At 31.9% G+C, this 11,183-nt stretch overlaps 1 long non-coding RNA gene across 1 annotated transcript; it reads left to right on the plus strand.

The window, feature by feature from the left end:
- The first annotated feature begins 648 nt into the window (after nucleotides 1-648).
- LOC139512995 (uncharacterized) lies at nucleotides 649-8,069 on the plus strand. The gene is made up of 3 exons (XR_011662370.1): nucleotides 649-814; nucleotides 5,977-6,020; nucleotides 8,006-8,069. It is a non-coding gene; the product is annotated as an uncharacterized lncRNA (long non-coding RNA).
- Nucleotides 8,070-11,183: the final 3,114 nt, after the last annotated feature.

The following is an 11,183-nucleotide window of genomic DNA, read 5'->3' on the forward strand; positions in this document are numbered from 1 at the left end:
CAGACAACAGTTAATTAGTCAATAACAGTACAGCATCAATGATCTTCAAAATATGCCACTTTAGACTAAAATATAAAAGCACAGAACCAGGACATAGGAGCACAGAACCAGGACCGTTTTTCTAGTCACCAGCACATCGTCAGGACAATTTCGTTTTGCGAACTTGCACGACTTTTGCAATAAAAAATTGTTGTAAATATTCTTTGAATGGTACTAATGACGTATTAGAGAAAAATTAAGGAACAAAATGGTTGTTTTATTGCCGTTCTGATACAATGTAAACAAACCCACCAGCACGTGACAGGACCAAATAACCAGCACAGAACGTTCTCTCGCAGGACAACCATACCCACCGTGAGTTAAATGGACTTATATGATTTAAAGGTCACGTTTTGTTTGTAAATTTTAAGTTTATAAAATTATGAAAAAATACTAAAACTTATATGTTGCAATCCTTCAGGTATAAGTCACCTTAAACGGTTTCCACAATTCACTTTATGCATTTTTAATTATTATGCTCTAAAACTTCTTATATTTTAAGCTTTCTAAATGTTGTCTAGGATAAATAAAGCCAGTTCAGCATTTTAAATTTTTATCGTAACTTAAATATAAAGATAAACATGAGAGACAATCATGTGTTTAGTTATACCAGACCTTAGTACTATGTCGATCTAATATCCAGGTCATTGCATGACGAATACTTTGGATATTTACTTCGAACCTTGTGATAAAGACCAGATATTTTCATAAAAGGAATCTCCATAATCATACTTAATGGCGCTGACAAGTCTTATATTATTTGTTGCTGTTTTGGGTAAGTTCTTCATAAGCTTTCATATAACAATACTATGGAAGCGTATGTGGTACAAATTAAGTATACTTATTGTCAAAGAATGTGTACTTGTTTTTTTGGAAGTCTTACTTATTAACTAGGAATTCCGACTTGTTTTCATTGATTGTCTACTTGTTAACACATCTTGTTGACATTTTGAACTGTGCCTTTGACAGTTTTGATTAATCAAAAATTCAGTTATTCTTCTTCCCACGATAGACCATTTCCTCATTTACTATTATTATATTATGATGGACGTCAAGTTGGTTACTTATTCCTTATTCCTAATTCGTTACTTATTCTCTATTCCCTATTCGTTACTTAGTCCCTATTCCCTATTCGTTACTTATTCCCTATGCGTTACCTTTTCCTTATTCCCTATTCGTTACTTATTCCTTATTCCCTATTCGTTACCTACTCGTTACTTATTCCTTATTCGTTTCCTATTCGTTACTTTTTACTTATTCCTTATTCGTTACTTATTCGATTTTTGATATCCTTCCCCCTTTTTAATTGTTTATATTCTTATCTCTGATTATAGTTCTAAATTTGTTGTGGTAAAATGACCTTTTTATGACCTATTTATATGTGTTTGTGCTCAACCGATCCTGTTGCTTTATGTTAGATACTTATTTGTTTCTTATTTGATTTTTATACGTTCTACCTTTTAAATGTACATCGTTTCGGAGCTTGACTAATACCTTGTTTATAACACGTGTATTATACGTTGCACCTTTTAGAAAATGATTTTCAATTGTGTTCTTGTCTCTGGTGGTAACTATGTGTTCTTAGAGATGAAATAACCCTATTAGCGCGTATGTACCCGTTCCAGCGCTCGGTTTATACCCTGTTACTTATTCGTTCCTTAATCGCTTTTAATACAAACGTATTATAAGCAAATAAGTAACGAATAAGTAACAAGGTATTATTCGAACGCTGGAACGGGTACATACGCGCTAATAGGGTTATTTCATCTGTAAGAACACATTGTTACCACCAGAGACATATACACAATTGAAAAACGATTTATTTCAAAGTGCAACGTGTACCACGCGTATTAAAAGCGAATAAGGAACAAATAACTAACAGGGTATAAACCGAGCGCTGGAACGGGTAAAAACGCGCTAATAGGGTTATTTCATCTCTAAGAACACATAGTTACCACCAGAGACAAGAACACAATTGAAAATCATTTTTCTAAAAGGCGCAACGTATAATACGCGTGTTATAAACAAGGTATCAGTCAAGCTCCGAAACGATGTACACCCCGCTAACATGTTTTATAGCTGACCATGCGGTATGGGCTTTGCTTATTGTTGAAGGCCGTATCGTGAACTATTGTTGTTAATTTCTGTGTCATTTTGGTCTATTGTGGGGAATTGTCTCATTGGCGATCATACCACATCTTCATCTTTATACAAGCGCTAAAAGGTCATTTCACCTCTTCGAACCAAGAACCAGATCTTCAAACATACGAATATAAAACATTTAAAAGGTAGAACGTATTAAAATCAAATAAGAAACAAATAAGTATCTAACATAAAGCAACAGGATCGGTTGAGCACAAACACATATAAATAGGTCATAAAAAGGTCATTTTACCTCAACAAATTTAGAACTATAACCGGAGATAAGAATATAAACAATTATAAAAGGGGAAAGATATCAAAAATCGAATAAGTAACGAATAAGGAATAAGAAATAAGTAACGAATAGGTAATAAGGAATAATTAACGAATAGGTAACGAATAAGGAATAAGTAACGAATAGGTAACGAATAGGGAATAAGGAATAAGTAACGAATATGTAACGAATGGGGAATAAGGAATAAGTAACGAATAGGTAACGAATAGGGAATAGGGAATAGGGAATAAGTAACGAATAAGGAATAAGGAATAAGTAACCAACTTGACGTCCATCATAATATAATAATAGTATATGAGGAAATGGGCTATCGTTGGAAGAAGAATAACTGAATTTTTGTTTAATTAAAACTGTCAAAGGCACAGTTCAAAAGGTTGACTTATTGAGATGTTCAATGACAATGTCAAATTGAAACTTGACACCGGTTAGTTGTAGAGAAAGCTTACTTTGAATTGTGGAAGTATACTTAGAGAAAGAAGAAAGAAAGAAAACAAAAATTAGAAGAAGGAAAACCATAAGGGAAGTCAGTTCAAAATGTCAACAAGATTTGTTAACAAGTAGACAATCAATGAAAACAAGTCGGAATTCCTAGTTAATAAGTAAGAATTCCAAGAAAACAATTACACATTCTTTGACAATAGGTATACTTAATTTGTACCATATGCGCTTCCATACAAAACTGATCTTTTAGTTTTTTTGTTTGCTCCGATAAAATTTGAGAAATTGTTTGATACTAAGGAATTTTTCTCCATCAAATGACTTGTTGCGGTTTGGTTTTCCCTTTTATACTTTTCGATTATGTAAGCAGATCACCGTTTATAATCGGTTGGTTTTTATAAATACTTTGTTCTCAAGCACTTTATTTTAACGGATATTTGCAAACAGTACTATGTGTCTCGCAAAATACAAGAGTCAACCTGTTTTGATTTGCGAATGAAATGCAAAACACGAGATCTCACTCCTTCAGAACGTCGTTTAAGTCTTCTAAAAATGTTACGAAACAATAACAAGAGCGAATATATAACGATGAAATCTGCATCGAACATTGATAAAACTTTATGAGCTTTATATAAATTATGTTCGGTGAAATGGATACAAAATTCATAATGTTTTTATAAAATGTTTTCATGGATAATGTTAATAAAATACAACGTTATTATAGTTCACATGGCAAACTTATCAATCCCAAGTAATCAACGAATCCAACATCGTATTGAATTTACAGTTTATAGTCTTTTATCTGTATTTATATTATGAACATACCAGACATCAATTATTATGCAAATTTAGCCAAATACCAATAAGTTAATAACATTACATTTATAACGAGTGTCAAACAATATTGATCCCCAGTCCACCATATGAGTGTGTGAGTCAAAATTGTTTCCTTTGAATAATAAATATCATAGTAAATATATTATGGGAGAACTTTTTTCCAGACATTTTCTCTATAGAATAAGTTCCACAATTCATCTCGTGAAATTAGTTATAGGTTTTGTGAATTTTGTTTTTTACCTGATGAAACAAGTTCCAGGTTTGAGAGATTTGCTTCCTAACTGGTGAAATAGCTTACTTGTCTGTGAAATATGTTCCACTGGTTATTCAAGTTATATTTAATACTGAACATTGTCATCGGTTAGTTAAAAGTTATCATTCAATTTCATTATAAAAACATGTATTATATTGATAGTGTAATAGAAAAAAAGAGTAAAAATCCAATATGGATCCTGTGGAGTATCGCAAAATATTTAATTACATTCAGATTTAAAAAGATAATTAAATGTAAGCGTTTCAAACTAATGTCCCCATTTAATGTTTAATTACACATCAGTTAAAGCAGACGTTAGTATAGAAAACGATGTTCTATCTTCATGAGACTGTGAAACATTGAAGTTTCAGTATGATCTCTATAGCCATGTTATTAATGGGAATCTCAACACCTTTGATGAACGAACGGTTGTAAACTTTCTGAAACGCAACCACAATATTGTTGTCCGTTGAAAATAAATTGGAAAGTATGTCGTCGAGTCAATAAAGGTGCGCTTTCGTCCTATTATATAAAATAATATGGGTAAATGGTAGAAATCTGACAAGTACTACCTTGATTCCTTTGTTTAATTATGTCACAATATTGTGGATATTCGCATACAACATTTAGAAATGAAAAAAGCAATAATAACCTTTTTCAAGATTTGAAACAAACTTTAAGTACCAACAAAGCATTTTGTGCTCGTACTTGCCTAAAAAAAACAATGTGGTAGGGGTATGACGTAAATGCTAAATACAAGGAACAATTAATTCTTATGTATATCAAGGCCATGTTCTCCACGAACAATCAAGAATGCCACTTCCACATCTGAGGTCAAGGACCTCTAGATAATATGAAGTCCCTACAATGCATCGGCTACAAAATTACACAAAACCCGTCACATATTTGTTTCATCTCAGCTACTAGTACATGTTTGGCTCCTGATCTGTTTTTGTTGTGACTTGTTTCCTTGATAGTATATCAATCACCAGAACTGTTTATGAATTTGATCCCCAAAATAGCTATTTTAACTTCAGTAAATCATTGCTTACATTCAGCAATTCGTTACTGGGTCATGTTATGGGTTGCCGCTGATTAAACTCCATAATGACCAAAGCATAAATAAAACTACAGTTCCATAACCACACTGTTATTCGAGATGGCTTGTAAAACTAAGATTTATTGGCAGTATTGACCACAGCTTTTTATTATTAAACACAAATTTAAATATGTACACATATATATAGATTCAACGATATATATTGTTCAACTAGATAGATTCATAGATAACTAGATTCATAGATGTATAGATTATGTTTTGGTTACCTCTGGCAACCTATAGATAACTAGATAGATATATATAGATTAATAGACGTATGATCCTGGGATACAGCGATCAACTAACTTAGCTGTTGGATCCTGGGATACAGCGATCCACAAAATGTACTTTTAAAATCACTAAAATATTTTCAAAATACTTCTCTCTGTAATAATACACGTCTGTTCACTTGCAGCTCAAAGTAAAAAAGAACGCTAACGTCAAATGGACGTCACCACTATACATCTTATCGACAACATATGAATTTATAAAGGAAAGCACTGCAACGGCCGAGATTAAAACTTTCCACTAGAATAACCGAATTTATGTATATTACATCAATTCTATTAACATTCTGAATAATACATTGAATTTTGATAGTGATAATCACAAATATTTTATGCATATATATTATATAAAATATAAAAGTTATCACTGATTTTTATAATATAATATAAGCAAATGATCTTCAAACGTTTCGTCAATAAATTCAGATGAAAGGACTTCATCCTAGGTGAAGTTTAAGGGACTTGCAATCTAATTTTATCACAATTATATAACATACAATTTTCTTATCCTGCGATGAACTAATGTACATTAATAACTATATTTCTTTGTGTCTATGGATTCTGATCTATATCTTCAAATTTCTAGGGACAGCAGACGGATTGAACTGCTATGGACTTTCTTGTTCTGATGTAAGTTGTATTAAATGCAAGATTAGAAAAATATAAATTATGGTAAACTAGTTGTGTCGATGTTGTATACACATGTTATTCAGTTTCTTTAACCAGTTATCAAATAAGGTCACATCTTCAAATAAATTGCAAATTGTCTAAAGGCTTTAGCCAATAAAAGATATATTTGAAAATTCAAATTTCATTTTTATTAGTTAGACTATTGTTATTTGCTTCATTGTACATCATCTTAATTTAGTTTTTGAAAAAAAGCATATTTTACCTTCAATTATTTCTCAAGTAACAACATTATAATTACCTTGGTGCATACACCTTTCATTCGAACGTTGGCCGATTTGTTGGCTTATTCTTGGAAAGGGCAATATAGGAAATAAAATCTTATTGAGATTTGGTAGAAGCTAGTTATGCATGAATGACGATGCTTGATATGCATCAATGAAACACCTCAATGACTCAAAAGGCAAATAGAGGTCAACAAACTGTTAAAAAAAGACACACGTCATTTTCAAAATAGATTCGAACATCAAGGTATGTATGATCCTCCCAAAATTGCACGCATGATTTCAATTCAAAAACGATAGTTGAAGTTACATTACAACCAATCTTATCTACAGTCTTTGTAAATTAGCAAGAATATAGAATGAAGGCTTTGTTTGAGTGAAATAATCATCCCAGCTTTTCATTGTAATCTTCATAGTTCTATCATAATAATATTCCACTATATATTGGTTAAATATGTTTGTTATATGCAGAGAAAATAAAAAGACGATATTGTCAGTTTTGTATTTTTTGTTTACGACAGGTCTGCTTTGATCGGTTTTAATGCTGGTCTACTACTAGTTGGTTCTGAAGGGCAAGTCTGCTTTTGATCGGTGCTAAAGTGCAGGTCTGCTTTTGGACGTTCTGAGGGCAGGTCTTATTCTGGTCGCTTCAAATGCAGGTCTGCTTCTTAACGGTTCTTATTCCGGTCTGCTTCTGATCAATTCTGAGGGCAGGTCTGATTCTGTTCAGTTCTATTGCAGGACTGCTTCTTATCGGTTCTGAGGGAAGGTCTGATTATGATTATTTCTGAAGATCAGGTTTGCTTGTAATCGGTTCTGAAGGTAGACCAGTTTATGATCGGTTCAAATGCAGGTTTGCTTCTAATCAGTTCTGATGCAGGTCTGCTTCTGATCGGTTCTGAGGGTAGGTCAGATTCTGATCCGAAATAATGGAAAATCGAAAAGAAATTTTACACCTATATTGCCTACATTCTAAGCTAAACAACCGTTCATCCTAAGGTAACAAGACCACGAAGAAAAAGATAATGGCAATTTTGATTCATACTGGTACACATATAAGTATTTTTTTCAATTACGCCCTATACAACCCGAAAGAATAATGTTGTCATTTTCTTCGATTGATGTTTCGGATTGCACCATTGTTATCCCCACTCTATTAATGGCATTTGAATTCTTAAGCACGTATACCGACGAAACAATTTTTTGTAACTGAAAAATATTTACACAGTTATTTGTTTACGGAAATGTGATACAAACAGTACTCTTCTTATTATTACAATAATATTGAGGAATACATATTGTGCTTCAAAAGGACAAGAGTAACACTTTCTTATTTTGATATATTTTTTCTTTGATTTTTTTGTCATAACTTTTTATATATCGCTACTGGCCTGAGACAGAAAATTCAAAAGCAACATCATTTGTAACGTTTATTTTGAATGCAAAACGTCACCATTTTCTAGGCATCAATTCACAACTGATGCTATGGAAACGTGCAAGCGACGTATAACAGATTTTAAATATATGAACTGACGTTTTTTTTTCTGTTCTGTCAGTTTCATTAGAATGGAGGTAATAATATTGTATTTTAAGCTTAGAGGGCATCAATTGGTGATTTTGAGATAGATATATAAACATATTTGTTTGTAATAATACAAATAACAGGAATTATTTTATTTCATTATATCATTATGTATTTTTCAGTACTGTATGGTTCAAATTCATCAGAACACAGGAAATTGCTATACGCCAATTCATGGACACGGAGTAAGCGTCTTCTATTTGATTAAATTTTAAACTCCAAGACATATAAATGAACTAAACTTTAAAAAAAAAAATATGAAAGATTAAGGAATCTTAGAGGCTCCTGACTTGGGACAGACGCAAAATGCCACTAATGGGTTTTGAACACAGCGAGAAAATCCAGTACCCGTCTTAAGCTGGCCACTTCACAAAAATGTGTACTTGTTCAAAGTTAATGAACGTCACACTTAAATCCAAAACATATAAATGACCTAAAATTTAAAATAAAACTAAAGACTAAAAAGGCTAGAGCCTCCTCACTTGGGACGGACCCAAAAAATACGGCGAGTTTAAACATGCTAAGTGAGCTTTTAATCCTTCGCTATACCTCTAGCCAATGTATAATAAACAAACATACAGCAGTACGCACATTTAAACTCAGTTTAAAGGAAGTCCATATCCGATTTTATAATCGGTTACAGACGAAACTAAGCAAAATGACAATGATACATAATTTAACAAAGAACTACTAGCAGTTACTACCATGCCAGCTCCCATAGGCGGATTTTTGGAAAATAAATTGGTTGCTTATATAGGGAATCACTAAAGCGTGACTGGAGTGGGCCCCCTCTTAGGTCAGTCAGTGGGCCCCACTTATGAAAATTTTCGGATCCGCCACTGGCTCCGGACCTCTATTAAACTGATTGAAGGATTATGTTTTCATCATATGAAATTCAAGCATAGTGCCTCCCAATAGGAGTTAAGTATCATACCATCATAATAATACGAGAAGAACACAACCCGAAGCATGCCAACAACTGGGTTTAGAGTAAATGTAATAATTTCCGATGCATAGAACATTACAATTAGTAACTAAAACAAATGCCACCTTCAATGTACTAACCACAGTGGTGTTATTATATCCCTTCTGAATAAGCCTGTTTAATGGTTTTCTTAGCTTTTGATGTGGTTGACGACATTGTTGTGCTTTGATTTCCAAATTACCTTCACATTTATCAATGGAGGCAAAACGCTCTTTCCTTTTTTATTGTATCTTATAATTTTTTTTATCAATAAAACAAATTAATAAGTTTTTGCTATAATAAACACGGTCTTGCTATGGGGGCCTATTACATGTGCCTATCTTTTTGCCTTATTTTCTTAGTGTTAAAATTTAAAATTCCGCAAAATAATTTAAAGACTTTAATAGATTCAGTGATCACTAACATTTAATATATCCAAGTGAACTTGAAATTATAGTTACTATCGACACTGATAAATCTGCTTCATATTTAGACCTTTTTCTCGAAATGAATACTATCATGACCTGATTGACCATTATGACAAAAGTGTGTCAGAAATCATATCTGATATTCTTCCTCAGTCATAATAACCTTCCATCATTACCGAACTGAACAAAGAAATAACACGACGGGTGCCGTATACGGTACAGGAAATGCTTACCCTTCCGGAGCACTTGATTTCACTCTAAATAAATCTTATAAATAGTTATCATTGATGTAAATGGGAAACACTTAATATACCCTGTTATAATTTTTTATATATCTTTTTTACCTTAAATGTGATCAAAAATTTCCATAGCAACTGAACTTTTAGAAGGATTTACAAGTATAATTCTTTAAAAAAATTAACTTTAAGTCAGCGTTTACTGTTGTCAATTGGCCATTTGAAAATAACATTCATATTTTTTATTTTTTCCCTATGTTTCTATTGGGGTTATTTTACCTTTGACTATGGGTTGATAAAAAAAATCATAAAAATTCCATTTTTGGTCACAATTACTTTTCCTTAGCAGATAAGAGTGAAAAAATGATAAAACAAATTAATTATTAAGAAAAAATATTTTAAATCAAATTTGAATGTCTTCTGTTGTCAACTACATTTAGAAATGCAAACTCCAAACCTCCGTTCGACAGATGTCGTATGTATAGTATACAAATGGATCGACATACTAGAAAGGTTGCCTTTATAATAATTTCTGTTTTGCCCACTACACTATTTAGAAATAAAAAGTGATAATTTTTATTTAGGGTTCTATCGAATATTAAGAGATTTGATACAGAAAAATGTATCAAAATGACGTATTTTGTTTATGAATATGATATGCTATATTTCGATAAGAAAAAAATGAACAATAGAATAACACAGATACATTCAAAACCGAGGTTATGTCAATTTACCAAAATTTTGAAGACTTAATTTAAATACACATACGAAATATCATGTGTCATAATAAAATTATATCTCGGTAAGCATTTTAAAACTATCAGACTTTTTATGAAAAAAAATTTTAAACAGGTTATCTCGCTTGGAAATGTCCAATATTCTTGAACATGCTTATCACGGGGTTTGTACTCACTTGAGCAGCACGACAGTCTTTTTGAGGGATTTGTGTTGCTCGGTCCTTTTTTTTTCTTTCTATGTTGTGTTTTGTGTACTGTTGTTTTATGGGGTTATTTTTGGGGTTTTTTTTCGCGTTTTTTCAGTGTATTTGCGTTTTATGAGTTTGAATGTCCCTTTAGTATATTTCGCTTCTCCTGGATAGACTTGTTGAAATTTCATTTGTATGCAAATTTCCGTCAAAAGATTTGAGGTATCAAAACTATATCTCTGGCAGTTAGCATCTTATCTAATCGTTGAAATGACGTGCCTAGAACACTTCTGAATTCAGATTTGTTTTATACAATGTGACGTCAATAAATTCAAGCCTATTACCTGTTCATCAGATGTTTGAGACTCAATCAGTTACACAAATAATAAGGTGAACTCGATACCCTTTAGAATCAATGATACTTTGAAACTGACTGTCATTCGCACACGTAAAGAAAGAGGCATTCGAAATCTCCGCTTTTATGAAATTCAAAATTAGTTTCTTCTGAACACTAAAGTTGCATCTTTATTTCACATATTGCTGTTTAACAATAAAATTAGGTGTAGAGGATTTCATCAAGTACTCCTGTTATTTTAACCAGTGAATATAAAATTAACTATGAATAACATAAAATAAAATAACATAAAATTAAATATCTGAATAAAGTAATAATTGTTACAAACAGTTTTTGCTAATCCACAATTAGTATTTGTTTTATGTATAATAATATCTTTGTTACAACATCTA

Source organism: Mytilus edulis, chromosome 2, assembly GCF_963676685.1.
Source record: "Mytilus edulis chromosome 2, xbMytEdul2.2, whole genome shotgun sequence".
In the NCBI taxonomy this organism is placed as follows: Eukaryota; Metazoa; Mollusca; class Bivalvia; order Mytilida; family Mytilidae; genus Mytilus; species Mytilus edulis.